At 45.9% G+C, this 26,465-nt stretch overlaps 1 protein-coding gene across 1 annotated transcript in view; it reads right to left on the bottom strand.

The window, feature by feature from the left end:
* CELSR3 (cadherin EGF LAG seven-pass G-type receptor 3) overlaps positions 1-26,465 on the bottom strand; it is a 263,963-nt gene that overhangs the window by 189,513 nt on the left and 47,985 nt on the right. The gene's annotated exons all lie outside the window — the stretch shown is intronic.

Genomic DNA, 26,465 nt, shown 5'->3' with positions numbered 1-26,465 from the left:
CCTTTCTGGATTGGCACTGGTTGGTTTAAACACCCTCTGGCTATTTTTCTTATCTCCTTGAGGATTCAGCAGGTAGCTTGCCCTCACTAGTTTGTGTCTCAGCCCTTAACAACAAGAATACAGTGAAGGAGTGAATCTTCGGATGGTGAACTTCTAAACTGTTTGTGTCTATATCAGGGGTCTCCAAACTTTCTAAACAAAGGGCCAGTCTACTGTCCTTCAGACTCTAGGGGCCGAACTGTGGCCAGTGAGAGTAGAAAATGTCCAGAGTAAACAATAGAAATAGTGACCCATCATTGGTATCAGTGAGAGGAATAGTGCCCCCATTGTTGGCATCGGTGGGAGAAACGGAGAAATTGTGCCCGTTCATTGGTACCAGGGGAAGTAAAAGTGCCCCATAATTGGTGTCAGTGGGAGGAATTAGTGCCCCATAATTGGTGCCAGGGGAAGTAATAGTGCCCCATCATTGGTGTCAGTGGGAGGAATAGTGCCCCATAATTGGTACCAGGGGAAGTAATAGTGCCCCATAACTGGTGTCAGTGGGAGGAATAGTGCCCCATAATTGGTACCAGGTGAAGTAATAGTGCCCCATAACTAGTGTCAGTGGGAGGAATAGTGCCCCATAATTGGTACCAGGGGAAGTAATAGTGCCCCATAATTGGTGTCAGTGGGAGGAATAGTGCCCCATAATAGGTACCAGAGAAAGTTATAGTGCCCCATAATTGGTGTCAGTGGGGAGGAATAGTGTCCCATAATTGGTACCAGGGGAAGGAATAGTGCCCCGTTGTTGGTGTCAATGGGAGGAATAGTGCCTCAACAGCCTGATAAAGACAAGCAAAGAGCCCCATCAGCCCCCGGGCCATAGTTTGGAGACCACTATATTATGGACAATTAATCTATGACACTATTATTCGGCATTATAATGGCAGCAGAAGATAGAAGGAATAAAGAATTTTAGTGGATGTAGCTACTAGAATTTTTCAGAAAAAGAAGGAACTGACATTTGAATAAGCTTTCCGGCAATCAAACAAAGCTTAAAAAAAAAAACTGTTTTGGCAGTAATAACCAACTAAATTTAGATTTTAAATAATGTGCAGTGGAGCCCAACCAGCTAGTTTTTAGCCTTTCCATGGAAGAGATCGAACTTATGCCGCGTACACACGAGCGGACTTTACGGCAGACTTTACCCGGTGGACGGGATTTCGTTGGACATTTCGATCGTGTGTGGGCTAAAGCGGACTTTGTTTTCTCAAAAGTTGGATGGACTTTGATTTGAAACATGTTTTAAATCTATCCGTCGAACTCGACTCCGGTCGAAAAGTCCGCTCGTCTGTATGCTAGTTTGACGGACAAAAAGCCACGCTAGGGCAGCTATTGGCTACTGGCTATGAACTTCCTTGTTTTAGTCCGGTCGTACGTCATCATGTACGAATTCAACGGACTTTGGTGGATTGTGTGTAGGCAAGTTTGTTCATTCGGAAAGTCCGTCATAAAGCCCGTCGAAAAGTCCGGCGGGCAAAGTCTGCCGTAAAGTCCGCTCGTGTGTACGCGGCATAAGATTCATTTACAAAGCAGACACTAGGAAAGAGGAACATCTTATGGCGTTGTAATGTTTAAGAAAAAGCATGTCCTTTTTTTTTGGGTAACACACTTCTATGATTTCAGACCGAAAAAAGGGAGGACAATGCTTTACTTTTTCTACAAAATTATTTAACACAGGGTTGTTTGCTTCAATAGTTACAGTGCCTTGAAAAAGTATTCATACCCCTGGAATTTTGTCATGTTACAACCAAAAATGTAAACGTATTTTATTGGGATTTTACGTGACAAAGTGGCACATAATTGCGAAGTGGAAGGAAAAAAAAAAATACATTTACGTTTTTGGTTGTAACATGACAAAATGTGGAAAATTTTCGAGGGGTATGAATATTTTTTCAAGGCACTGTATGTTGACAAGAACCAAATTCCATCAAGTATCTAGATTAAAGCCAACACCTGTAGAATTTAGTGTGAACGAAAGCATAAAAATTGCTCGTCCAGTGATTTGATAGTGCCTTCACGGACTTGACTCATTTCGAATGACTTTCCCTTCGAGTACAATGTCAATGTCTCAATTTCCATAGAAGGAATGTTCTACTTCCGCTTTAACTTTGATAAGGCCCCTTTCACACTGGAGCGGTTTTCAGGCGGTATTGCGCTAAAAATACCGCCTGAAAAACGCCCCTAAACAGCCTCCGCTGTTTGTTCAGTGTGAAAGCTCGAGGGCTTTCACACTGAAGCGGTGCGCTCGCAGGACGGTAAAAAAAGTCCTGCGAGCCGCTTCTTTGGAGCGGGGAAGGAGCGGTGTATTCACCGCTCCTAAACCGCTCCTGCCCATTGAAATCAATGGGACAGCGCGGCTATACCGCGGTAATACCGCGGCTATAGCCGCGCTGTACGAGCGCATTTAACCCTTTTTCGGCCGCCAGCGGGGGTTAAAACCGAACCGCTAGCGGCCGAATACCGCTACAAGAACGACGGTACAGCAGCGCTAAAAATAGCGCTGTTGTACTGCCGACGCCCCCACCGCCCCAGTGTGAAAGGGGCCTAAGTGTATGTGCATAAGGCTAGTTATGATTTTTCTCAGCCGGGAGAGAATTCAGCATTTGTTAACATTCAAGAAACCTTTTCCATCCTTGCCCCTGAATTTATTCACTCATTCTGATCCAAACTGATAGTTTAATCATCCCATTTAACTCTTATGCCGTGTACACACGAGCGGACTTTTCGGCAGACTTTGCTCGGCGGACTTTTCGACAGACTTTACGACGGACTTTCTGAATGAACGGACTTGCCTACACACAATCCACCAAAGTCCATTGAATTCGTACGTGATGACGTATGACCGGACTAAAACAAGGAAGTTCATAGCCAGTAGCCAATAGCTGCCCTAGCGTGGCTTTTTGTCCGTCGAACTAGCATACAGACGAGCGGACTTTTCGACCGGACTCGATTTCGACGGATTGATTTAAAACATGTTTCAAATCTAAGTCCGTCCAACTTTTGAGAAAACAAAGTCCGCTGGAGCCCACACACGATCAAATTGTCTGACGAAATCCCGTCCGCCGGGCAAAGTCTGCCGTAAAGTCCGCTCGTGTGTACGCGGCATTAGATATCAATCGAACATTTTACAAAAAACTATTTTCTAACAAAGTTCTTTACCCAGCTTTAGGGTACCCACAAACACAAGATGATGCGTCACCCAGGCTGTCCCTTTTTTACTGGATTGGGTGATAATCTCATATCTAGGGTTGCCACCTCATCCCTTTAAAACCCGAACACATATTAATTACACAGGTTCTGTGGCTGATTAAGGTGGTAATTAAACGCACTTGGTGCCTTATCTGCATTTCATTAGCCTCAGAACCTGTGTAATTCATATGTGTTCGGGTTTAACGGGATGAGGTGGCAACCCTACTCATATCTCTGGGTTGTCCCAGAATCTGACCAGCCCTAGTGGACAATTGATTAAGCAGGTTGAAAAGCCAAGCTTACAAGACAACAAAGCGCTCCTCCAAGAGCTTGCCCCAAGGGTGGTTGGATTGTGCCTATAGAAACGGATACACTCTAAAATGAACGAGTAATTGAACCTGATAGGTCCTGGTCACTGTATTATGGGATGTGGGCAGTGGGTGTGTATGTTTTCTGCTAACAGCTACTGGTAGTAATAGACACATTGAGGTTGATTTATTAAAACCAGAGAGTACAAAATCTGGTACAGCTCTGCATAAAAACCATTCAGCTTCCAGGTTTTTTGTCAAAGCATAATTGAACTAGCTGAGATTAAAGCTGATTGGCTGCCATGCACACCTGCACCAGATTCTGCACTCTCCAGTTTTAGTAAATCAAACCCATTGCCGTGCATGTTCTTAGGTAGGACCTTTATTGCTACGGGTAAGGTCCCATTCACACCTAAGCGTAGCAGTTTCAGGCTGAAAGCCGCACAATTTTACCGCGTTTTTTTAGGCCCCATTCACACCTGAGCATTTTGTAGCTTGAAGCCTCAAGCTACAAAACGCTGGAGGGGAAAAAAATCCATTGTTCTCTATAGAGATGGTTCACATCTCCACTCCAAGTCGCCTGAAGCCCTACGCCTGAAGCTCAAACAAGTTCTGGACCCTTTTTTGTCGCTCAAATCGGGCAGATTTGGGCGTTTTTGGAGCAGGAAGCAGATGACAACATAGCAACAAATGATGAAACAGATGATCATTTTTCCTATTGGCTAATAAAAAAAAACACCAAAGCTCAAGAACGCCAGAAAACGCTGCATGGAAACGCGCAAATACGTGCAACAAAACACCGGAAAAAGCTCAAAAACGCCACACTCAGGTGTGAATGGGGCCTTACGACGTTTTTGCCGCAATTTTGCCACGATTTTGTACAGGTGAAAAGGTCCCCAATGTAAAAAGCAGAAAAACACCCAAATCTGCCTAACAAAAAGTTCCAGAGCTTGTTTGAGCTTCAGGCATTTTGGAGCTTCTGGCTTCAGGCGTTTTGGAGCTTCTGGCTTCAGGAGTTTTGGAGCTTCTGGCTTCAGGCATTTTGGATCTTCTGGCTTCAGGCGTTTTGGAGCTTCTGGCTTCAGGCATTTTGGATCTTCTGGCTTCAGGAGTTTTGGAGTGGAGATGTGAACCATCTCCATAGAGAATAATTGATTTTTTTCCCCCTCCAGAGTTTTGTAGCCTCAGGCTGTGAATGGGGCCTAACATCACAGCCCATACTTTAGGCTGGGTTTACACCATTGCGAATTGGAATGCGGGATCTCCGCATCCAATTTGCAATAGCAGGAGATTTTGACCGGCTCTCTATGGAGCCGGTTCAGATATCACCGCAGCAGGTCCAGTGCGTCTTTTGGTCCATTTCAGGTCTGAATTCAGCTCGAAATTCGGGCTGAAAATGGACCTGAAACGGTGAACCAGCACGCACCGGACCCCCTGCTGTAACCGCATGCGGCTCGTATGCGAACCGAGCCTTAAACTGTATTTCAACATCATTTTGAAAGCTGTACATTCATTTATACAGACCTATACATGTAAACCTTTAAAACAGACGAAAAACAGAAACACAAAGTATATTTATTCAGGTTGGCTCGGCCAATACTGCAGAAAATTCTAAAGCAAATAATAATTAAACACCAAGAGAGATAAGAAGGGAAAAAAAATCCTAGTGGAGAAAAGAGAATTCAGATGTCATTTTTGCTCAGTTATTCATCATAAGGAAGAAAACATAAAACTATTCTTCTGCTAAGTACAAGAGTCCGCCCGCTCCTCCCGGACTCAGAGGCATCGATTTTCTTTCAGGCGTCGGGAAGAAAAATGAGAAACGGCCTCAATGAATACAGCACAAAGCGATATTCACAGAAGCCTGACACTCGAGCCTCGGAGGTCCGCACGAGCCCGGCGCTATAATCTATACATTTTATTGTGGAACCAGCAGCTCCAGCTGTGCGGTGTTTGTTCTAAATTTTCATACTGTGCTACAAAAGAACGACGCAATAATTTTTACTTGTCAACATTTTTCTTAATTTGCACAACTTTTCAAGTTTCTATTCATGCACTTCAAATGTCATTTCTTACGGTTCACCATCAGACGCAACATGTTTGGAGGTATACCCCATAAATAAAAAAACAAAAAATTAAATAAAAAAAGCCATGAGATAAATGCACGTTGCAAATCCTCCACGCATTCTAACTTTCGTTCAGGTGGTGAGGGCACCATGCCAACCCACTACTGAAAGTACCTTGTGCTACTGGTGATATGGGAACACCATTCTGACCAGCAGGAGGTGTGAAAGTTTAATTCCCTGAATGCACGCGGCGTAGACCGATGGTGGCGAGTCACACAGCCATTCGCACTCGAGCGTGTTCTGTCATGTTCTAACTTGTACTCGCCTGGTTGAAAAGGGTAACATCGTGGAAGTCGCACATCTCTGCAAAACCCCATAAGAAGGTGTGGTCCGGGCTCCACCTGGCCACGCCCCCAACGTGTTTCACTCCACCTACAGAGCTTAGTCATGGGCAATCCCCATGACTAAGCTCCATGGGCTGAGTGAAATGCATTGGGGGCGTGGCCTAGTTGGAGACGGGGCTGAGGCTGTCATACACCTTCTTAAGCCGCGTAAACACGATCGTAATTTCGGCCCGCAAAAGACCTTTGAGATTTTTTCGTCCGAAAATGCGACCGTGTGTATGCTCCATCAGTCTTTTGCTGGCGGAATTCCAGCCAGCAAAAGATTGAGCGCATGCTCTCAATTTTTCGGTCTCGAAGCGTTCCTATCCGAAAATGCGATCGTCTGTGGCAATTCCGACGTGCAAAATTCCTACGCATGCTCGGAAACAATTCGACGCATGCTCGGAAGCACTGAACTTAATTTTCTCGGCTCGTCGTAGTGTTGTACGTCACCGCGTTCTTGACGGTCGTAATTTCAGCGAACTTTTGCGTGCCAGTGTGTATGCAAGGCTAACTTGAGCAGAATCCCGTCGGAAAAGCCGTCATATCTTTTTCCGGCGAGAAATCCGCTCGTGTGTACGCGGCATAACAGGGTTTTGCAGAGATGTGCGACTTCCAGGACTTTTCCATAAGATGTCTACAGCTGAGACGAGCTCTGTCCTTGTCTACACTCAAAGTGGGTGCTACATAAGAGGACCCGGTGGAGCCTTGAGCGGCACCTGTAAATTCAATTTGGGTCACAGTTTGTACTCGAGCTCGCCTAAGTTTCAGACCAGTTGACTTCCTTGTGTAGTAGAGGAAATAACACCTGTCCGTGTTGCTCTATTGGTGGAAAATAATTGACAGGATGTCAGGGCTGGGCTCAATCCTTCCTTCTCTGATCTGGCCGCTCAGCTGTCGGCTAATTGCCAGCTCCTATCTCTCCACAGTTACTCAGCTGTTGATGATATCCTGCTCATCAGTCCTCCCTACTTAAGCCATCCAGTCCAGAGGAGCTCTGCCTTCGCCTTGGTCAACATCACAGAAACGATCTCCTGCAATCCTGTTCAAGACTTGCTTTGCTGACACCCCTTCTGGCTCCAGATCCTGCTTGCTGTTCCACTACATTGATCCCTGACTTCTGGCTTGGCTGACTATCCGTTCCTGGTTACTGAACTTTGGCTAGGTTTTGACTACGTTTGTTCTTTTTACTTTTATTATTAAACAAGTGTGATTTAACTGTACTTCTGTCTCGGCCTGATTTCATGGTTTCTGACACAGGAATCTGGAGCAGCAAACATCAAATTTTGCGCAAAAGTGCGAGTGAAACTTTAGCTCTGTTACAACAGGCTTATGGTGAACAACCCATGAAGAAATCAAGCGTTTTTGAATGGCATAGGTGGTTTAAGGAGGGGCGGGAAGATGTCCACATTGATGGAAGAAGCGGGAAGCCAAACATGCAAAGAACAGATGCAATTGTGGAAAATGAAAAAGGTTACGGGAATAAGTTTGCAGGAAAAGACCGGAATTCTGGCCTGACAAGTGGATACGCCACTGCGACAATGCTCCTGCACGAGTTAAGTGTTCGCGAGTTCCTGGCCTAAAAATCCATTCCGAAACTTGTCCAACCACCTTATTCCCCTGACTTAGCACCCTGAGACTTTTGGCTGTTTCCATAATTTAAAAAAAAATGCCTTAAAAGGAGACAGATTTGATGACATTTGATGACATTCCAGATATCCAGCGCACCGTAACAAAGATACTGTGCAGCGTTTCCGGAAAACAAATTCCAGAAATGTTTCCAGCAGTGGCACAGTCATCTAGAAGAGTGCATCGCTTTACAAGGGGACGACTTTGAAGGTGACAATAGCCACTAGTGTATAGGTAAGCAAAATGTTTTTTTTTTTTTTTTTATTTACAGTCCATTTTCGGGAATTAAACTGTCATACCTCATATTTTAATATAGGGTAAGTATTCCCAATCCCACCTACTGGTCCTCGAAAGGAACAACCATGCTGTTCCTTTGACTTCCTATCAAAGGAAGTCATCTTTGCCAAGCATCAGCTTGGCAAAGATGACTTCCTTTGATAGGAATAATGCATCATACCTGGCAAAGGGTAGAAAAAAAAATTGCCAAATTTTTCTAAGTGGTCTCTCTGAGGTATTTTTTTGTGATAGTTAAAATATGTTTAAATGCTAAATCATTTTCATTGTATAAAAAAAGTAAACTGCACCCTTGGTCTTTATAAGTAGACCTTCGCATCTAAAAAGCAAGCTATGCTATCAATACTCCAAATCAACCAAGTTTCTGTGGAACCCTAGGGTTCTCCTCCAGAGGTTGCTAGGGGTTCCTTTAACCACTTAAGGACCGAGCCTCTTTCTAAGATTTGTTGTTTACAAGTTAAAAACAGTTTTTTTTTGCAAGAAAATTACTTAGAACCCCCAAACATTATCCATTTTTTTCTAACACCCTAGAGAATAAAATGGCGGTCGTTGCAATACTTTCTGTCACACCACATTTGCGCAGCGGTCTTACAAGCGTCCTTTTTTTGGGAAAAAATACAGTTTTTTTAATTAAAAAATAAAACAACAGTAAAGTTAGCCTATTTTTTTTTTTTATATTGTGAAAGACGATGTTACGCAGAGTAAATTGATACCCAACATGTCACGCTTAAAAATTGCGCCCGCTTGCGGAATAGCAACAAACTTTTACCCTTAAAAATCTCCATAGGCGACGTTTAAAAAATTTTTACAGGTTTTGAGTTACAGAGGAGGTCTGGGGCTAGAATTATTGCTCTCGCTCTACCGATCGCGACGATACCTCACATGTGTGGTTTGAACACCGTTTTCATATGCGGGCGCTGCTCACGTATGCGTTCGCTTCTGCACGCGAGCTTGGTGCGACGGGGCGCGTTTAAATTTTTTTTTTTCTTCATTATTTTACCTATTATTTTTACACTGTTCTTTTAAAAAACAATTGTGTCACTTGTATTCCTATTACAAGGAATGTAAACATCCCTTGTAATTGAAAAAAAGCATGACAGGACCTCTTAAATATGAGATCTGGGGTCAAAAAGACCTCACATCACATATTTACATTAAAATGCAATAAAAAAATAAATAAAAGAGAGAGCTATAAGAGCTATGGGCGGAAGTGACGTTTTGACGTCGCATACGCCCTGCAATGGTATGGAAACAGGTGGGGGACATCTTCCCCTCGCTCGTCTCCATGCCTAGCAGGAAAAAGGATCCGCCGCTGCTGATGGCTCCGGTAAGCGTCGGAGAGGGGGGGGGGGAGCCCCTTTCCTGCCGCCGATAAAAGTGATCTTGCGGCGAATCCACAGCAGAGACCACTATTATCGGAAATCGGACCGCTCGCCGAAGAGGATACCAGGGTTATGGCAGCTAGCTGCTGCCATAACAAACATATCCCTCTTAAAGGTTAGGGCGTATATCGGCGTGCGGCAGTCCGGAAGCGGTTAACAAAGATCAGCTTATGCCTCAGATAAGTTTCCACCGATACCAATGATCATTTTTACCTATCTGTAACGCCGCGTACACACGTCCGGTTTTGCCGTCGGAATAAACTCCGAAGGTTTCTCCAACGGAACTCCGACAGAATTCCATCCAAGCGGTCTTGCCTACACACGGTCAACCCAAAGTCCGACTAAAGTCCGACCGTCAAGAACGCGGTGACGTACAACACTTACGACGGGACTAGAAAAAGGAAGTTCAATAGCCAGTAGCCAATAGCTTCCGTCTCGTACTTGCTTCAAAGCATGCGTCGTTTTTGGTCCGTCGGAACAGCATACAGACAATCGGTTTTCCCGATAGGAATTGGTTCCGTCGGAAATATTTAGAACATGTTCCATTTCTAGGTCCGTCAGAATTTTCGAAAAAAAAAAAAGTCCGATGAGGCCTACACACGATCGGAATAGACGATGAAAAGCTTCCGTCTGACTTTTTTTCTGTCGGACATTCCGCTCGTGTGTGCGCGGCTTAAGAGGGAATTTTTCCCACTGACCACAAATGTAAGGAGCATTCGTCCCACTGACCATCACACTAATGTGCGGTGAGCTATAGAGATATAGTCATTCTGAGCCCAGAAAAGTTATTTCAAGAGTTTCTCGGTGGTAAGAACATTGGTAAAGGCCGTTTCAAAAAATGTATATCTAGCTGGAGCATTTATTTGCATGCTCCTGGATCTCACCACCTTTGGAAATGCTGCACTAGACACAGCGAATGACGCCCCTCCGGGTATACTTTTCCATTTCTGTAATTGACAACGCTAGCCGAGGATAACAGGGCGCGGATTCTGCCTATATAATCCGACTGATGAAGTTCCAACAGAAGCCGCCAACTCCTTCAATGCCACTTCTGTAAAGGTAATCTATTTCTGTCTTATCAAAGGCTTGAGAAGTTATGAATTTGAAAAGAAGGAGCAAAGCTGAAGGTGATGCCTCCTCCTTTGAACTGATTAAAAAAAGGACAGCAATCTTCAAGAAGCTCCAGTCCGGAGTGTTTGAGTTTATATGTCTGATGTGGAATCTCAATAAAACCCAGTTTAATATCGCCGTCTTGATACCAAACGTTCCGGCCTTTTAAGATACGCCAAGCTTTTTTTTTGTCGATATTTACCGCCACCCTTCAGTGGCCCAGCAGCTATTGATTAAAGACTGTCTCTCTTAGGCATATTGACGATCAAGGCGGACCTCTCAGGTCAGAACTGCATTAATCATTATTGGCCAACAACAATAAAAACTATATAAAGCAGACTTGTCACCAAGTAATAAAAATAAAAAAAAATAAAACCGTAGGGACCCAGCAGGTATCTCAACAGCTCTCAGAGCACTTAATATGAAAATAATTACTTAAAGTGGAAGTCAATGCTAGAACTAAAATCCCTGTATCTTTAGCCACCAGCATTCTAATGCCGCGTACACACGATCGGATTTTCCCTACAATAAAACCGTGGATTTTTGTTCGAAGGGTGTTGGCTCAAACTTGTCTTGCATACACACGGTCACACAAATGTTGGTCAAAAATTCCAAACTTAGGAACGCGGTGACGTACAACACGTACGATGAGCCGAGAAAAGGGAAGTTCAATAGCCAGTGCGGCTCCTACTGCTTGATTCCGAGCATGCGTGAGCTTTTGTGCGACAGACTTGTGTACACATGATCGGACTTTCCGACAACAAGTTTTGTTGGTGGAAAATTTGAGAACCTGCTCTCAAACATTTGTGGGCGGAAATTCCGACAGCAGATGTCCGATGGAGCGTACACGCGGTCGGACTTTCCGACAATGAGCTCACATCGAACATTTCCTGTCGGAAAATCCGACTGTGTGTACACGGCATTACACTAACTTCTCTAGCCCTGTACAGAAAAAAATGAGTATACATACCTTTTCTGCAGGTGATCCGATCTCCAGCGGCGGAAGCTTTGCAGATGACATGGCCGACAAGGGCTGTGAAATTAATGGGATGTGACGTCACCCATAGACTTATGCCCCATACACACGGTCGGATTTTCCGACAACGAGCTCACATCGAACATTTCCTGTCGGAAAATCCGACTGTGTGTACCCAGCATTACACTAACCTCTCTAGCCCTGTACAGAAAAAAAATTAGTATACATACCTTTTCTGCTGGCGATCTGATCTCCAGCGGCGGAAGCTTTGCAGAGGACACGGCCAACCAGGGCTGTGAAATTAATGGGATGTGACGTCACCCATAGACTTACTATGGTGCTTCCATTGTCAGAAGTGTCCTCTGCATCCGCCTACACAGAGAAGCCGCGGCTGACAGCTCAGCGTGGGATCGGGTCGGATCGCCTGCAGAAAAGGTATGTGTACAAATTTTTTATTTACAGGGCTAGAGAGGTTAGTGTTATTCCCCGTACACACGATAGGATTTTCCAACAGAAAATGTTCGATGGGTGCTTGTTGTCGTAAATTCCGACAGTGTGTAGGCTCCATCGGACATTTTCCATCGGAATTTCCAAAACACAAAATTTGAGATCTGGATCTCAAATTTTCCGACAACAAAATCAGTTCTCGTAAAATCCAATCGTGTGTACACAATTCCGACGCACAAAGTTCCACGCATGCTCGGAATCAAGCAGAAGAGCCGCACTGGCTATTGAACTTAATTTTTCTCGGCTCGTCGTACGTGTTGTACGTCACCGCGTTCTTGACGTTTGGAATTTCTGACAAGATTTGTGTGACCGTGTGTATGCAAGACAAGTCTGAGCCAACATCCGTCGGAAAAAAAAAATCATGGATTTTGTTGTCGGAAAATCCTATCGTGTGTACGCGGCATTAGGATGCTGGTGGCTATAGATGCAGGGATTTTAGTTTTAGCATGGACTTCCACTTTAAAGTCCTGAATGTAGGCACACACTGGCATGCAAGAGATGTTTTATTTGTTTGAGGTTGCTCAGAGTACAAGATTAGGGGGCTGGTTATACTTCTGTGCTGGGTTGTACAACACTGCTCAATTTATTAATGCATGTTGTAGTATATGCATGTTCATGCACCAAAAAAACAAAAACAAATACACCACAATGCAGTGCAGGTGTTTACCGGTATATGTGTTGCGGTATGTTAAGGAGCATTGGTGATTGTTTGGTGTATGGATGCACCAATGACTATTACAGTCATTCTCAACTAGGGTTACTTCAAAGGATGCTGGGGGTTCCTTGAGCTGTGGTTGACTGACCTTCAATGTGATGGTGCCTTTATGGTTCCAGGAACAACACTACTTGGGAAAGCCACCAGAATGACACCAATGATCTTATTAGCTGTCTGTAAAGGGGGCATTTTGACCACCACTGGAAGGTGGCCATTCTTCCTACTGACCACCAATGTAGGGGGAAAGAAAAAAGGTTTTTCTGTTATAAAATTTTGCAAATAAGTAATTTTTTGCCTTCACTGATGTGCGCTGATGAGGCTGCACTGATGGGCTCTGATAGGCTGTACTGATGAGGCTGCACTGATGGGCACTGATGAGGCGAAACTGATGGGCACTGATAGGCTGCACTGATGAGGTGTAACTGATGAGGGGGCACTGATGAAGCTGCACTGATATGCAGCACTGATGGGCACTAATAGGCAGCACTATTGGGCACTGATAGGGCGGCACTGATAATCGGGATAAGGATGATCAGTGCTCTGATTATCAGTGTAGATGTCCCCTGTTACACTTGGTTACCAGCTCTCCTCTCCTCACGTGCGTAAGGAAAGGAATGACAATAACCGACAAGTGTGTTTATGTTGTGATTGGACACAGCTGATCACATGGTAAAGCGACATTGTGCTTTGCCCTTCACCCCGATCTGTGATCAGCTGTGTCCGAAGGACACAATGATCACAGAGAGCGCTGGATGCGCACCGCAACGGCCACGCGGTGGGCATGGCTCTGGGAGGACGTCAATAGAATGTCTTCCCAAAACTGGATGACCATGCTGTTGCCATCATTTGGCTATAGTGTGGTCGCTAAGTGGTTAAAGCGGAGCTCTGCCGATTTTTTTATTTATTTTTTTAAAGTCAGCAGCTACAAATACTTCAGCTGCTGACTTTTAAAATAAGGACACTCACCTGTCCAGGGCACTCGCGATGTCGGCACCTGATGCTGATATCTGTCCCTTGGCTCTCGGGTGCTGCCACCGCCATCTTCGGTAAGGGAATCAGGAAGTAAAGCCTTGCGGCTTCACTACCTGGTTCCCTACTGTGCATGAGCGACTCGTGCTGCACGTTCCCACTGGTCCCTGCTGTCTTCTGGGACCTGTGTACCTCCCAGAAGACAGTGGGGGGGGGAGAGAGAAGGCGCTGGAAGTGGCGTAGATACCTGCAGGTGGCTCGGCTATCTATGCCCGGAAGTGGGAGCAAAATACCTGTATTAGACAGGTATCTGCTCCCCCCTGAAAGGTGCCAAATGTGACACCGGAGGGGGGTGGGATTCCGAAAAGCGGAAGTTCCATTTTTGGGTGGAACTCCGCTTTAAGAAGAGCAGTGGTGCTGCTGACAAGGGAGCCAGGTGGCTCAGCATTTTCAGTTGACTATTCATGTAGATGTGGAAGAACCTCTGCGTTGGCAACTGTGAACTTTCTTGTTTGCTCAATAAAATTGGTCTGCTACTCCCTGAAATACAGTCTGATCGGCTGCAACTCATTGGAAAAGCACCTACCACAGGAGCATAATCACCCCAATACCACTCCATGCAAAAATATCCATACCCGGAATCAGTGGCGGCTGGTGCTCAATATTTTGGGGGGGGGGGGGGGCAAACAAACCTGCCCCCCTCACTCGCATATACTGACACCAGCCCCCCCCCCCCGCCCGTACACAGGCCGGCCTCGGGAGGTACTCACACTGCTCCTCGCTCTCCACACCGGCTCCTCGCTCCGTCTCTTCCCTCCCTGGGCTGCCCTCCCATTACAGGCGTTGCTTCTCCTCCCGGCCAATCAGGAAGTGGGTCCTGAGACCCGATTGACCCGGGAGTGCTAAGACTCGCGAGCCAATCGGGTCTCAGGACCCACTTCCTGATTGGCTGGGAGGAGAATCAGGAAGACAATAGCGAATATTAATACGCTTTCGTCACACAACTGGTTGGGCTCAGGACGCAGTGCTCTGCTCCCCGGGCCCACCATTTTCTGAAGCCAATTAGAGCCTCAGGCTCTAATCATGTGCTTAAAAAAAACAAAACATTAAAATCCATGCATCCGGCGCCCTGCATGTAGATTAGGGGCTGGGCGCATGGAATTAGGGGGGGGGCGGTGCCCCTATGTCCCTAATGACGCGGCCGCCACTGCCCAGAAATCAGGTTTAAATCGTCACGTTTATCGTTTTCTCTTTTCTAAAGCTTCCCACATCACTCAATCCCGTTGCAGCTGTTGTCACGCCTTAGGTTAGAAAAAAAAAAGCAGATCCAGGCTTGCTTGCATTTTTTTTTTTTTTTTTTGCTTTTGTGCAACAAGAATACATATCCTGACGGTGAGCTTTCATAAATTTTTCCCAATGAATGCAATTATCACAAAGTAATCTTTATGTCGCCCCTGAAGAGCGCTGCCCCTAGGCAACTGCCTGCTCTGATTATATAGTAAAATAAAACCTGACTGTGTCTGTATTCATCTGCTGAGTATAATGGCAGAAGGGGGTTTCAGACATAACGTCAAACCGAAATTAAAGAAAAAGAAAAAAAAAAAACATACTTTTCCTCCAGGCACTTTGCATAATGCACGTCTATTCAACGGGCCCTCCGTGTGATTGACATTTGTGCCGCGTGACCCTCCCCTCCCCCTCCTAATTACTTAATTTTGAGTCCAGCTAACCTCGGCCTCTGCACAATCAGATCGGTGCCATTACAGCCCAGGGAGGAGGCCCCTGGCGGAGGGGGATTGGGCAAGGGGGGACAGCTGCCAGCAGACACAATACGGGAGAGTGAGAGGCCTCCGGTGGAACAATAGCTAGCGGTAACAAAGACACAATGAGGCCTCAATAGGAGCCGATACAAGAGAGCAGATCTGTGTAATACTCAACTGAGCAAGCTTATTATAAGACACGTCACGCGGCTTCCATTAACCCCTCGGCTACCGCTTACACATCAAACATGAAAGCAGCAAATCCTGCTTCAGATTTTTTTTTTTTTTTTTTTTCCTACTGCAACTCTTTAGACGCGATCGACGCGCAAATTTCTGATCTCCGTGTTTTTTTTTTCAACTTGCCAGACAGAGGGGGCAATTATTTCCTGTTCACAGCGGGTTACCCCCCGAGATGTCTGAACATGTCGCAATCTCATTTTAAAGTAGACGTGACTTCATACCTAAATGACATTTTGTTTACCAAGGTATTGTATATTATGTGCAATTTTTTTTTTTTTTTTAGGCGGAACTATGCATTTTTTAGTGCGTTTTCAGTTTTGCAGAAACACACTACAGTCCATGTAACATGGTTTCCTATGGATCATGTTCCCATCCTGTGCATTTTATGGAAAAGGGCCAGGGACTTTTTTTATCTGTTTTTTTTTTTTTTGGTTCAATAGACTTCAATGGATCAAAAACGTGTATTGAGAAAAATGCAAAATGCACCTGGAGTATGCAAACTGCAACCTGCATAGGTGTGAACCAGGCCTCAATCAGCATGACCTGTTATTAATACTTACACTCACCAGCCACTTTTTATTAATACTTACACTCACCAGCCACTTTTTATTAATACTTACACTCACCGGCCACTTTTTATTAATACTTACACTCACCGGCCACTTTATTGGGCACACCTGTTCAATTGCTCGGTAACACAAATTGCTAATCAGCCAATCACATGGCGGCAACTCAATGCATTTAGGCATCTAGACCCGGTGAAGGCGACTTGCTGAAGTTCAAACCGAGCATCAGAATGGGGAAGAAAGGGGATTTAGGTAGGGTTGCCGCCTCATCGCTTTAACCACATGCCGACCGGGCCATAGCCGAAAGACCGCAACAGCGTGGTCGGCTTATTCTGGGTGGGCATCCATGGACGTCCTCACAGAATCGCGCGCCTGGGAACATTCGTGACCCCCGGACCCGGCGCATCACGGATCACGGTAAATGGCCGCTGGTAGCAGCCGTTTACCATGTGATCGCTCCGTCAAATGACGGAGCAATGACGGTTCCTTCCTCCCCTCTCTGTACTGATCGGTACAGTGTGAGAGGAGAGAGGGAGAGATCCTTTGCAGCGCTGTGGGCACTACAGATCCAGCCCACAGCGCTGCTCAGTGGCCATAGTCTGCCATACTATGCAATACTCTGCCAATACTATGCAATACTCTGCCATAATATGCAATACTCTGCCAATACTCTGCCATAATATGCAATACTCTGCCAATACTCTGCCAATACTCTGCAATACTATGCAATACTCTGCCAATACTCTGCCAATACTCTGCAATACTATGCAATACTCTGCCAATACTCTGCCAATACTCTGCCAATACTCGCCAATACTATGCAATACTCTGCCAATACTCGCCAATACTCTGCCAATACTCTGCCAATACTCTTCAATACTCTGCCAAAACTCTGCAATACTATGCAATACTCTGCCAATACTCGCCAATACTCTGCAATACTATGCAATACTCTGCCAATGCTCTGCTAATACTCTGCTAATACTCGCCAATACTCGCCCATACTATGCAATACTCTGCCAATACTCTGCCAATACTCTGCCAATACTCTGCAATAAATTTTAACAATAACAAAGAATTTTTTTTTTTTTTTTTACCGAATTTTCAGTCTTTTTTGATTTATAGCGCAAAAAATAAAAAACCCAGCGGTGATTAAATACCACTAAAGGAAAGCTCCATTTGTGTGAAAAAAGGACAAACATTTCATATGGGTACAGTTTTGCATGACTGAGTAATTGTCATTCAAAGTGTGAGAGCACCGAAAGCTGAAAATTGGTCTGGTTAGGAAGGGAGTTTAAGTGCCCAGTGGTCAAGTGGTTAAACCCGAACACACATAAATTACACAGGTTCTGTGGCTGATTAAAGCGGAGTTCCACCGTCAAATACATTTTTTTTTCCCTAAATTCCTAAATTACTATAATCTACATATACCACTCACTTGTTATTTGCAAATGACCCCCCCCCCCGATGTCCGGTTTAATTTAAAAAAGGAACTTACAAAAATTTGTTCGCGGTGGTTGTCATCTTGCTTGTGGGCATGTGAAGCCCACAAGCAGACACTTCCTGGATGCGGTGATGCTGAGCTACCAGCATGCCCCGCCCGTTCTCACGCATGCAGTCAGAGCGCCGTAAGCTTTTGACGTTGCTATCACAATAGGCGGCGTTGTGCCCCGCCCCGTTGTGATGGCAACGAAGATCCAACACAAGCACGTCATCGCGTCACTTCCGCTTTCGGGATCTCCCGATGATTAGCGGCGGCTTAGCCACACTGACTGCTGGGAAGATTGATTCGTAGCTCCCAGGAGTCAGTGCGCCGCCCCAGCAGACATTGCGCCGCCGGATCTGACGGCAATAGCCAGCGGGTGGCTAGGACCGGAAACGCCACATCAACAGTCAATAACAAGGTAACCCTTTGGGAAGAAAAAAAAAATTCTTTTCGTTTATCACTGTATTTTATGACTGCTTGTGAATCAGCTTGATTTGTGAAAGAGCGTGGAACTCCCCTTTAAGGTGGTAATTAAACTCACTCGGGGCCTTATCTGCATTAAATTAGCCTCAGAACCCGGGGAATTCATATGTGTGTTCGGGTTTAAAGCGATGAAGTGGAAACTCTAGATTTAAGTGACTTTGAACGTGGCGTGGTTGTTGGTGACAGACGGGCTGGTCTGAGTATTTCAAAAACGACGAATCTACTGGGATTTTCACACACAACCATCTCTCGGGTTTCCAGAGAATAGTCAGAAAAAGAGAAAATATCCAGTGAGCGGCAGTTGTGTGGAGGAAAACGCCTTGTTGATGTCAGAGGTCAGAGGAGAATGGGCAGACTGGTTCCAGATGATAGAAAAGCAAAAGTAACTCAAATAACCTCTCGTTACACCCAAGGTATGCAGAAGACCATCTCTGAACGCACAACACATCCAACCTTGAAGCAGATGGGTTACTGCAGCAGAAGACCTCACCATGTGCCACTCCTGTCAGCTAAGAACAGGACACTGAGGCTACAATTGGCACAGGATCACCAAAATTGGACAATAGAAGATTGGAAAAACGTTGCCTGGTCTGATGAGTCTCCATTTCAGCTGCAACATTCAGATGGTCGGGTCAGAATTTGGTGTAAACATGAAAGTATGGATCCATCCTGCCTTGTATCACCGGTTCAGGTTGGTAGTGATGGTGTAATGGTGTGGGGGATATTTTCTTGGCACAATTTGGTCATTTCTTGGCAAAACTAGGGTTCCCAGATCACCAACGCCATCACCAATGGCTCCCGCTGCTGCCAAAAGGGTGCGAGTCCCCGGGGAGACAAGGCTCTCGTGGACTTTGCTGGATTGAGCGGGGGCTCAGGTAAGTATTAGGGGGGGTGCTGCACACATTTTGTTTTTTTTTACCTTCATGCATAGAATGCCTTTACAACCACTTTAAAATGATTGACTTTTATTTATTTATGCAAAGCCTTTATCCCAGAAGGAAACAACCTGTTTGCTGTAACTGATTATAAGGTGTGAGCTGGAGTTTGGCTTTAATTTGTTAGTGTATTTAAATCTGCCAGTACATCTAACACTCCCCTCCCCAGACTGAAAATGCAGCTGTCCAGAAGTGCCCCCTGTGCTCCTTCATCCAGAGCGGGGGGGGGGGGGGCGCTCTAATACAGGAGGTGTGTTACTGGTCTGATCACCAGGTGAAAACAGAGAGGGAAAAAACCTCCACATCTAATAATTGGTAAACTGCAATATATTACATTTTTTTCCTTTGGGTTTCATACTGCGTTAAATCTTATATAAGAGTTTAGTAACAGGGTATGCGTTTAACGTCTGTTACAAAAACTGCGTGGAGTGTCTACATTCCTCTTCACCACATATAGTGTCTTGAAAAAGTATTCATACCCCTTGACATTTTTCACATTTTGTCATGTTACAACCAAAAACGTAAATGTATTTTATTGGGATTTTATGTGATGGACCAACACAAAGTGGCACATAATTGTGAAGTGGAAGGAAAAACGATAAATGGTTTTCCGAGAATTTACAAATAAATATGTGAAAAGTGTGGGGTACATTTGTATTCAGCCACCTTTACTCTGATACCCCCTAACTAAAATCTAGTGGAACCAATTGCCTTCAGAAGTCACCTAATTAAAAATTGAGTCCACCTGTGTGTAATTTAATCTCAGTATAAATACAGCTGTTCTGTGAAGCCTTCAGAGGTTTGTTAGAGAACCTTAGTGAACAAACAGCATCATAAAGGCCAAGGAACACACCAGACAGGTCAGGGATAAAGTTGTGGAGAAGTATAAAGCAGGGTTAGGTTATAAAAAAAAATATCCCAAGCTTTGAACATCTCACAGAGCACTGTTCAATCCATCATCCGAAAATGGAAAGAGTATGGCACAACTACAAACCTACCAAGACATGGCCGTCCACCTAAACTGACAGGCCGGGCAAGGAGAACATTAATCGGAGAAGAAGCCAAGAGGTCCATGGTAACTCTGGAGGAGCTGCAGAGATCCAGAGCTCAGGTGGGAGAATCTGTCCACAGGACAACTATTAGTCGTGTTCTCCACAAATCTGACCTTTATGGAAGAGTGGCAAGAAGAAAGACATTGTTGAAAAAAAAGCCATAAGAAGTCCTGTTTGCAGTTTGCAAGAAGCCATGTGGAGGACACAGCAAACATGTGGAAGAAGGTGCTCTGGTCAGATGAGACCAAAATTGAAGTTTTTGGCCTAAAAACAAAATGCTATGTGTGTCGGAAAACTAACACTGTACATCACCCTGAACACACCATCCCCACTGTGAAACACGGTGGTGGGAGCATCATGTTGTGGGGATGCTTTTCTTCAGCAGGGACAGGGAAGCTGGTCAGAGTTGATGGGAAGATGGATGGAGCCAAATACAGGACAATCTTAGAAGAAAACCTGTCATGCCGTGTACACACGATGGGAAATTCGGCCAGCAAAAGACTGATGAGAGCTTTTGGCCGGAAGATGCAACCATGTGTATGCTCCATCGGACTTTAGCTGGCCGAATTCCAGCCAGTAAAAGATTGAGAGCATGTTCTCAATTTTTCGGTCGGAAAAAGTTCCTATCCGAAAATGCGATCGTCTGTGGCAATTCCAACGTGCAAAATTCCTACACATGCTCGGAAACAATTCGACGCGTGCTCGGAAGCATTGAACTCCATTTTCTTGGCTCATCGTATTGTTGTACGTCACCGCATTCTTGACGGTCGAAAGTTCAGAGAACTTTTGTGTGACCATGTGTATGCAAGCCAAGCTTGAGCGGAATTCCTTCGGAAAAACCATCCAAGATTTTTCCGATGGAAATTCCGCTCATGTGTATGCGGCATTAGAGTCTGCAAAAGACTTGAGACTGGGGAGGAGGTTCACCTTCCAGCAGGACAACGACCCGAAACATACAGCCAGAGCTACAATGGAATGGTTTAGATCAAAGCATATTCATGTGTTAGAATGGCCCAGTCAAAGTCCAGACCTAAATCTGATCGAGAATCTGTGGCAAGACATGAAAATTGCCGTTCACAGACGCTTTCCATCCAATCTGACAGAGCTTGAGATATTTTGCAAAGAAGAATGGGCAAAAATGTCCCTCTCTGGATGTGCAAAGCTGGTAGAGACATCCCCAAAAAGACTTGCAGCCGTAATTGCAGAGAAAAGCGGTTCTACAAAGTATTGACTCCGGGGGGCGCCATACAAATGCACGTCACACTTTTCACATATTTATTTGCAAAAAAAATTGAAAACCATTTATCATTTTCCTTCCACTTCACAATTATGTGCCACTTTGTGTTGGTCCATCACATAAAATCCCAATAAAAATACATTTACGTTTTTGGTTGTAAAATGACAAAATGTGGGAAAATGTCAAGGGGTATGAATACTTTTTCAAGGCGCTGTATAATTCTATCAAATATATTTGAGGTTGCTGCACCTTTAATGTCACAGACGTATTTAGTCTAGCAGTCACAGGCAGGCACGGGCGCTCACTCAAGCGTCAAGGCCGCGCACGCCAGGTAGATGAAACAAGATAATTTGTGTTGATATCTGAGCCAATGAACACGGCTGTGCACCCAGAATACGCGAAGGCCTAACAGGTTTTTTGGGGGGGGCTTTCATATTCAGGGCAGGCAGTGGGCGCCTCGCCCGCCTCTATCCCTGTCCAAAGACAGATAAAGCCGCACCAATTTATTACACAGAAGCGGCGGGAGCAGGCGGGCGCCTTGAAAGAGCGGCATGAAAATGAGCGCCCCGTCTGCGTGCCTATCTCCAGCGGAGCACGCGGCCCCGGCCCCGTTTGATAGGGCTCACGAGAGACGAGCAGAGAGCATTTGAAACGGCTCGACAAAGGAAAACGAGGAATAATTATATTGTTTGAAGAGCCCTCCCCAGTTCTTTATGTTTCCCTGGCAATGACATGTGTCAAAGTCAAAAGGCAAGGCTATAATCAGGCTGTGAAATTAAGAAGCAAATCGGGAAAAAAAAAAAAAGGTTCCAGGGCTGATGTTAATCAGTTTTTCGGGAGGAAGCCCTAAAATCTTTTCTGGATTTACGTAAGAAAATCGAGGGGGGGGGGGGGGGGGGCGAATGGGAATCATTTGTTTAACCCTTTGACGCTGTTTGGGTGTAAATCCAATCGCTAAAAATCGCATATGAGCTTAACACGTCATTGTAATCGTGTCATTTCAAAAGTTACTTTGTTTTAAATCTGCAGCTTTCATTAAACTAATCCCGAGTGATCCTGCCATAAAAGTGGTTGTTTCAGGTACTTCCTGTTAAGCTGCGTACACACGAGCGGAATGTCAGAAAAAGTCAGACGGAAGCTTTTCATTGTATATTCCGATCGTGTGTAGGCCTCATCGGACTTTTTTTTTTTCGAAAATTCTGACGGACCTAGAAATGGAACATGTTCTTAAAGCGGAGTTCCACACAAAAATGGAACTTCCGCTTTTCGGAACCCTCCCCCCCTCCGGTGTCACATTTGGCACCTTTCAGGGGGGGAGGGGGGTGCAGATACCTGTCTAAGACAGGTATTTTCACCCACTTCCAGCATAGACTCCCATGGGAGTCTACGCCTCTTCCCGTCCCTCCGCGCTGTCTCCTGGGAAACACACAGCTCCCAGGAGATAGCGGGGACCAGTTACGATGCGCTGCGCAACTCGCGCATGCGCAGTAGTGAACCAGGAAGTGAAGCCGCAACGCTTCACTTCCTGATTCCCTCATCTAGGATGGCGGCAGAAGCTGCTGAGAACCGAGCGGGTTCTCGACATCGCTGGACCCTGGGACAGGTAAGTGGCCATGTATTAAAAGTCAGCAGCTGCAGTATTTGTAGCTGCTGGCTTTTAATATTTTTTTTTTTGGCGGTTTAGGTGGACCCCCCGCTTTAATATATTTCAGACGGAACCAATTCCTATCGGGAAAACCGATCGTCTGTATGCTGTTCCGATGGACCAAAAACGACGCATGCTCTGAAGCAAGTACGAGACGGAAGCTATTGGCTACTGGCTATTGAACTTCCTTTTTCTAGTCCCGTCGTACATGTTGTACGTCACCGCGTTCTGGACGGTCGGACTTTGGGTTGGCCGTGTGTATGCAAGACCGCTGGAATGGAGTTCCGTTGGAGAAACCTTCGGAGTTTATTCCGACGGCAAAACCGGTCGTGTGTACGCGGCATTATGGAGTGACAACTAGCTCCCAATTGTGCTTCCTGCATTGTAGTCACCACTGACGGTGACTACAAGCGTCTCTCCCGATACACATTGCTCCGGCACAGCCCACCGTTGTCACTATGAGAAAGCTGGAGTGCTGGAGTGAGTGCATGTAGACGGGAAGTGGCTAAAAGAGGCTGGAGAGGACATTAACCCCTTCGGCTCCGGAAGGTTTTAGCCACTTCCCGACCAGGCCATTTTTTGCAATACGGCACTGCGTCGCTTTAATTGACAATTGCGCGGTCGCGCGACGCTGTACCCAAATAAAATTGATGTCCTTTTTTCCCCACAAATAGAGCTTTCTTTTGGTGGTATTTGATCACCTCTGCGCTTTTTATTTTTTGCGCTATAAACAAAAAAAAGAGCGACAATTTTGAAAAAAAAAAAAAAACACAATATTTTGTACTTTTTGCTATAATAAATATCCCCATTTTTTTTTTTTTTTTTTAAAAAAGCAAATTGTTTCTCATTTTAGGCCGATATGTATTCTTCTACATATTTTTGTTAAAAAAAAATTGTATATTGATTGGTTTGTGCAAAAGTTATAGCGTCTACAAAATAGGGGATAGATTTATAGCATTTTCATTTTTTTTTTTTTTTTTTTTACTAGTAATGGCGGCGATCTGCGATTTTTATCGGGACTGCGACATTATGGCGGACACTTTTGACACATTTTTGGGACCATTGGCATTTATACAGCGATCAGTGCTATAAAAATGCACTGATTACTGTAAAAATGTCACTGGCAGGGAAGGGGTTAACACTAGGGGACGGTCAAGGGGTTAACTGTGTTCCCTGGGTGTGTTTCTAACTGTAGGGGGAGGGGACTGACTAGAGCGGATGACAGATCGTGGGTTCCTAGCTATGAGGAACTCACGATCTGTCTCTCCTCACAGAACAGGGATTTGTGTGTTTACACACACACACGTCCCTGTTCTGCCTCTCGTGCCCGCGATCGATCGGCACCCCCGCAGTGCAGCGGGGCACGTGCGCGCCTGCTATCCCAATTAAAGGAGCTGATGTACAGCTACAACGGCTTGCGGGATCGCGCCAACCTGCCGCAGTATAATGACGGTGGCGGGTCGGCAAGCAGTTAAAGTCATTGTAAACCACAGACATGAAATATGAACATAGCATATCCTTCTACAGCGTGTATTTGTCTCAATCTAGAGCAGGGGTCCTCAAACTTTTTAAATAGGGGGCCAGTCCACTGTCTCTCAGATTGTTGGGGGGCCGAATCAATGCAGCCTCACCAGTGCCCAACAATGCAGCCTGACCAGTGCCCAGCAGCGCAGCCAGCCTGACTAGTGCCCAGCAAGGCAGCCAGCCTGACCTGTGCCCAGCAAGGCAGCCAGCCTGACCTGTGCCCAGCAAGGCAGCCTGGCTTGTGCCCAGCAATGCAGCCTGGCTTGTGCCCAGCAATGCAGCCTGACCTGTGCCCAGCAATGCAGCCTGACTTGTGCCCAGTATTGCAGCCTGACTTGTGCCCAGTATTGCAGCCTGACTTGTGCCCAGTATTGCAGCCTGACTTGTGCCCAGTATTGCAGCCTGACTTGTGCCCAGTATTGCAGCCTGACTTGTGCCCAGTAATGCAGCCTGACTTGTGCCCAGTAATGCAGCCTGACCAGTGCCCAGTAATGCAGCCAGCCTCTCCATTGTCCAGTTATGCAGTCTGACCTGTGCCCAGTTATGCAGCCTGACCTGTGCCCAGTTATGCAGCCTGACCTGTGCCCAGTTATGCAGCCTGACCTGTGCCGAGCTATGCAGCGTGATCTGTGCCCAGCAATGCAGCATGATCTGTGCCCAGCAATGCAGCGTGATATGTGCCCAGTAATGCAGCCAGCCTGTCCAGTGCACGGGGATTAGTGAGAGGAGCGCCGCGGGACTTACCGCTATGAACAGGCAGCCGCGAGGAGAATCCTTGTGAAGCTTTCCCGCGCTGGAGCGGGCTCTGTGTCTCCGCCCCCACTCTGGACAGTGCCCGAAATTGGTACCGTTTCCCCCTATGAAGCGGGGTCCGCAGGGAAAGCATCTCTCCGGGCGGACCGTTGTGGGGGCTCCAGTGCCCGAAAGGCCGGGAGGGCCGGGTAAAAAACCTTGGCGGGCCGTATTCAGCCTGTGGGCCGTAGTTTGAGGACCCCTGATCTAGAGCACTAAGTGTCATTGACTGCCTAAGCTCTGTTCCTGTGTGCTGTGTGAAAGGGGGAGGGGGAGTGTCCCTTCCCTCTAATCAGCTCTCAGACCTCTCCTTACTGAGCTCTGTAGTGTGCAATTTCAGCTCTCCGCCCCCTTTTTTCTGAATTCTCAGACAAGCTTATAATTTCTGCACTTTGAACAGATGGAGAAGAGAAGACTGCAGAGAGACAAATACAATTTTATGTAGGAGGATTTGTTTTATCTCTGTGCATCACCTAAGGATGGTCACCTCACTGGGTATATGTAAGGGTTTACAACCACTTTACGGCTGGGTTTACACTTATTGCGAATTGTAAGTGGGAATTTGCATGTCAGGAGACTCTGACCGGCTCTCAATGGAGCCGCTTCACACAGCTCCGGGGTGGCTGCGGAGTGAATTGCACAGGAGTCCTGTGTGTCTTCTGGTCCGTTTCACCCAAAAATTTGGACTGGAATCGGACCTGAAACGGTGATCGGGGACACACCGGACACCTGCCGTTAACTGCTCCGCATGGCAGTGTGAAGCCAGTCTTAGGCTTGCTCCACAACAATACCCAGTAGGTATGATGCAAATTTGGGGTTTGCGTTCATAACAAGCGCTGTAATGCATAGACAATTATATTTGCCCCTTGCTAAAAAAAGGCTTTATCTACAATACACATTGAGGTGATGTGGATATGAAAACTACCCCCCCCCCCCCCCCACCAAAAGCAGTGGCTGACCTGTGTATATTTGTTGTCTTCTTAAAGCGGGGGTTCACCCACACCGCCAAAAAAAAAAAAATATTAAAAGCCAGCAGCTACAAATACTGCAGCTGCTGACTTTTAATACATGGCCACTTACCTGTCCCAGGGTCCAGCGATGTCGGCAGGGGACGCCGAGAACCCGCTCGGTTCTCGGCAGCTGCCGCTGCCATCCTAGGTGAGGGAATCAGGAAG

The sequence above is a fragment of the Aquarana catesbeiana genome, linkage group LG07 (genome assembly GCF_042186555.1).
Source record: "Aquarana catesbeiana isolate 2022-GZ linkage group LG07, ASM4218655v1, whole genome shotgun sequence".
NCBI classification, from domain to species: domain Eukaryota; kingdom Metazoa; phylum Chordata; class Amphibia; order Anura; family Ranidae; genus Aquarana; species Aquarana catesbeiana.
Note: the sequence above shows the minus strand (reverse complement) of the source record. Positions and strands in the feature narration are given on the sequence as shown.